Here is a 5,686-nt window from a genome sequence, read left to right on the forward strand (position 1 = left end):
TTTTTTGAGCATGTACATTTTTATTGGGTTATAATGAGAAATGAGGTCATACATACAACCTGAGTCACTCAGGGATACATAATGGTTACATTGGTAAGAAAATGAGGTTACATTGTCGTAGGTACAGGAACCTGGACCACAAGACGATGCATATATTACAAGGTAACTTAGTGGAATAACATGGAGTACAAACATCAAAACTCAACTGAGCCGAACTAACCAATAAACCGAGGTTGTGAAGATATGTGTGATTGTCAAGAAGACTGTTTGGGGGGGGTATCTAGGGTATCTAGGGCTAGGACTTCTTTGCGCAGTGGGATGTTATAGAAAAACATTTTATAAGAATGCAAATGATCAGTGTATTGAGATTATAGTCAGTGTCATGGATTGCTTAATGTACGGGTCTACCAAGATTGAGCGACGGGGGTCATGTGTGAGATGATTCCTGTGTGAACTAGTATGTTAGGGGAGAATGTTAAAGGACATCTAGGGGTCCCAGGTACATTGTCTTTAGTAGAGGCATGAAGGTCATCAATCAAGACCTACTTAGGCTGGCACCATCCCTAACTGATGTGCGTCTGAGACCCCCACAATTTACAATCTGAGATTATTTATGCTAAAATTCCTAACTCCTTCTCTGTGAAAGTCTCTGTGCAAGAAGAATGAACTCAAGTTAACCTATGCACGCAGACAAAATGGCTACCAGTATGCCCATTTACAAATCTGTAAAATAACATGTATAGGCCTATGAAATTGATTCCTTTCTGCCCAATAGTTCTGACAATGTAGTGTGATGATTGATGATGTAGTGTGATGATGATGATGATGATGTAGTGTGATGATGATGTAGTGTGATGATGATGTAGTGTGATGATGATGTAGTGTGATGATGATGTAGTGTGATGATGATGTAGTGTGATGATTGATGATGTAGTGTGATGATGATGTAGTGTGATGATGATGTAGTGTGATGATTGATGATGTAGTGTGATGATGATGTAGTGTGATGATTGATGATGTAGTGTGATGATTGATGATGTAGTGTGATGATGATGTAGTGTGATGATTGATGATGTAGTGTGATGATGATGTAGTGTGATGATTGATGATGTAGTGTGATGATTGATGATGTAATGTGATGATTGATGATGTAGTGTGATGATGATGATGATGATTGATGATTGATGATGATGATAGTACTACATTGTTCAGACGTTAAGGCCCCATTCACACGTAGCGATATATCGCGTGATTTCCACCGCGATATCGCGCATTTTTGCCGCGCTATATCGCGAGAAGTCGCCGGCTAATGATATTCAATGGAGCTGTCTTAGCTCCATGTCGCGCGTCGCTCGTCGCGTTCAGAAGTCGCTTCTACAGGACCCTTTTTTCGGATTTTGCTTTTTTCTAATGGAGCCCGACGGAGAAGGTCGCGCTACCTTCGCTGGAACGTCGCCCCGAAAGTCGCGCTATCCCGGCCGCTGCAAAAGGTATGTCGCTACGTGTGAATGGGGCCTAAGTTGTAGTTCAGAAGACAGGCTCTGTGAGAGTTTTGAGCGAAGTAATGGTGTCAGTGCATGGAGGAAGTCCATCCTACCGGCATCTTCAATTAATAAGTTTGTAAACTTCCAGATAGATATGGTTATTAGTAGTGAGATAGAACTTATGGAAGTTCAAAATAGAAATACAGATTAATACATCTTGAATAGAACTAGCTGAAGCTGATTGGTTAATATGCACAGCTGGTCCAGTTTTAGTAGATTCCCCCAGGGCCGGCCTTAGGGGTGTGCGAGCAGTGCGGCCGCACAGGGCGCCATGGCAACAAGGGCGCCGTGCGGCCAATAAATATCATTGATACGTCTGATCACTCCAGTGTTTGTAAATAACTGTGTGTCCCCAGTTATGTGTCCCCAGTTATGAATGAACAGTCTGTGATTTACATCACAGCCTGTTCATTCAAGATTTCCTCAATGGGGAGGAGCACTCAGTACAGAGGCTCCTCCCCATTCAATAACAGCTGATAGTAAGTATGAATGGGGGAGGAGCCTCTGTACTGAGTGCAAAGTTTTTTGCAATTTCACAGGTGTGCGCAATTTTAAAGCATGACATGTTTGGTGTCTATTTACCCGACGTGACCCCGCTTTTTATATTTTACCAAAAATATGGGTAATAATCATTGTTTCCTAACATAATGCGGGAAAAAACTTTTTTTCCCCAAAAATTTCAATAATTTTTCCTTAATATAGTAAACAATAAAAACCCGTAGAGGTGATTAAATACCACCAAAGGAAAGCTCTTTTCTATTGTGCTACAAGTTTTACACCTCTTAAATAAAAGTTTTATTTTTATCATACTTTTTAATGTTTCTTTGCGGCTTAACAACATTGGAGTCTTTAAATGGTGCGGATATTAGGGGAAATGGGTGTGGTTACTGGGGGTGTGACCACTAAAGGGTGTGGCCACTGAGGGGTGTGGTCACTGAGGGGCGATGTAAAGCTTTCTCGCACAGGGCGCCTAAAGGCCTAAGGCCGGCCCTGGATTCCCCCCATGGAATTCATACTTCAGAATTCCAGCCGTATAAAAGTATCCCTGGTAACACTTTGGATTGCATTGTTTTGTGTTGAGTCAAAGTTTATCCTGAGATTTCTTGCAGCTACTTTGTGGTCACATAATTTGCTAATGATATGATTTTCTGCCGTAGGATCCATTGTGATTGTACACAGCGTGTGTATTTATCATACTAATCTTAGGACTTCCCTTCTTTTCCTTCCATACAGATGCTGCTATAAAAATGACGGGACCTTCTACACATACAGCCATGTTGGGATCTAATTCTCAAATTCCCTGCACGTTCACATCAGATCAACCTCTCACGGATTCCAGTCTCTTTACTGTTATTTGGTATCATGATAAGAAAGCTATCCTAAGCAATATTGATAAGGAGACATACAACGAGTCCAAATATTCACTGAACATGGACCAGGCATTAAAAGGCACTGCTGATCTGACTATAGACAACATATCCATGGCAGATAGTGGAAGCTATACATGCGCAGTGAGCTACGACCTGCGGGTGGAGAAATCAATCAAAGTGGACATTCAAGGTATAGTAGCTTGGATTATATTCATGATAACAGAAACTTCCACAGAGGTTTAGACCTTGAAAGAGGTGAAGAAGGAAGAGGACATTGTCCATGGCCTGTGTATAGCTCAACATGCAGCTAGACCCTCTTATTCTGCAAGATACCAGCCTGAGTGAAATCTTGATGCTTTATAAACAAAACAGGGTGAGGGGTGAAATTGGTAAAGGAAGAACATGGAAACATACAATCAACATATGAAACGTTTAAATACAATGTCCACTTACAAATACAAAGCAAAACAAGTCCAACTATACCAGCGATGCTGCTTAAAGGGAAATTGGGCTCTTTTCTCAGACACGTGCTCACCTCTTTTCTAAAATAGAGTTTGAATTCCCAGAATGCTCTTGTTTCCTTCTTTTTCAGCAGAAGGATGCTTGGAGTTTAACCAAATCTTGGGATCGCAAAAAATAGTGCATGCATGATTTTATTGCTATCCCACCACAGTGGAATGCAAGGCATTTTATTACCAGGCGTTCCTGTCAACCGATCGTACATTCGGCGGGGGGCATGTCTGCAGTGCCATTTACTTGAATGGCACTGCCATGCCAAGTCCCGCCTCAAAACACAGGGAGACTTTATATATACGATCCTTCGCATTCCGGGCACAAGATGTGATGTGAGGGCTGGTGGAAACAAACCCTTGAGTAAAACAACAGACATAACTTTTATTTGTTTTGTGTGTGAGTATCAAAATATAACACATAACATCTGTGTCCCCGACCTTCATTTCCTGTTGTGTCACCTATAAAGAAATTGTGTCAGATTTTGTTCCCCTGCCTGTATCCTTGATATTTACTATTGCACATAAAAGATGCCCCCACAAAAGATGTCACAGGTTTTATGGGGGCATGTTTAATGTGCAATACTGATTAGCTACCCCTGCCCCCGCCCCCCCTTTTTCCAATTGATATTGTATTTGATTACATTTTATAAATACCCGGTTTTAAAATTGAAGCGTGAGGTGAGAAGACAGGTCATTGAGGGCGGTCCCAAACTCGTCTCCCAGATGAAAGCGCTGCTCTCTACCACCACACTGGCTGGCTGCCGGATGAAGATTTGTCCCTCTCTGATGTCACTTCCTCCCACTACAACCGCGGAGGAGAGAAACAGGGGGAGGGAGGGAAAGTGAGTTCAGAGACAGGAGACAGCGCCACCCGGCGTCCGCCACCCGCCGCAAGATATGCTAGTCTGCGGCATTGTCCGGTTTGAATTATGTGCCAGGGTGAGAGGTGGGCTCACACCCGGGCACTTGATTCCAATCCCGTACTGTCCGGGTGAATCCCGGACGGGTGGCAACCTTTTAGATTGTAAGCCCTCACGGGCAGGTCCCTCCTTACCATCTTGTCTTGAATTGTATTGTGATTGTAACGCCTTATATACTGAATACTATATAATAATAATAATGTATGGTATCACTTTTTTTTGCAGAAGATGAGTTATATGCATACATTGTAAATGTCATTAGAGATCACAGAGATCACACAAATGCGTAGCTATATATTTTTCATATACATGTGAACTGATCTAACAATACTGATTATGTTTTTGGTTTTTACTGTATAACAGCTTCTCCGCGGATTGCCATTGTTAATAATGCTGTAATGACACGTAAAGTGAGTTTCCTGTGCTGTGAAATCTCCGGATTCTACCCGGTGGACATCAACATTAAATGGTTCCGGGATGGAGAGATACTGGACAATTTTCTAGAAGGAAAACCTCGGGAAAACCCAAATGGGACATACAGTGTAAACAGCTCGATAATCCTGACACCCACTGAGGAGGACAGAGGGCGGAGCTTCTCCTGCAGGGTGGAACATGCGTCTTTACTTCGGCCTCTAAAAAAAGACTTTACACTGGAATATGGAGGTAATGGGGATGTTTAAAGCAGCTTTCAGATGGTGCTAAGCTGCTTCTTGCATCTTCCAGTTCTTGTGAGCACCTTTTTATAGGTACAGCATCCGCTATGTATTTCTGTGTAGGAACGTTGCCGTCATTCCCACAGCCCAATGAAGAACACTTTGCATGTACAAGAACACCGCCCCGGGCCACTTTTATACAGTATCTAAACCCCATGGTGACTGCGTTAGTTTTTTCCATGTTCCTTTATTTTCACCTGGTGATCTGGCCAGAGAGTTTCTTATTTTTTTAGTTTCCATTAACAGGCCAAGCTGCCCAGAAATAGTGGGAGATAGAAGGTTGAGACAAACAGAGGGGCTTACAATGGTCGGCTTTTATTTATTTATGTGAAACATTTATTCTAAAGGTGCCCATACACTGCTCGATTCTCGTACGAGAATCGGGCGAAATCCCGCGATCGTACGAGAATCGAGCAGTGTGAACTAATACGTGCGACCGTTTCTACTGTACGGTCGCACGTCTTTTGTCGAGCCAACATGCTTGAAAACCAGCCGAGAATCATACGATTCTCGGCGGGTTTCTAGCCTGCTCGCCAGATAGCTGCCGAACGGGCCGGTGTGCGCACGCGCACACTGCCCGTTCTGCATTGCCGTCATCGGAAGCCCGCCCCTTAGCGGGGAGGGCTT

This window comes from Nanorana parkeri, unplaced genomic scaffold (assembly GCF_000935625.1).
Source record: "Nanorana parkeri isolate BGI_ZX_2015 unplaced genomic scaffold, ASM93562v1 scaffold2077, whole genome shotgun sequence".
Classification (NCBI taxonomy): Eukaryota; Metazoa; Chordata; class Amphibia; order Anura; family Dicroglossidae; genus Nanorana; species Nanorana parkeri.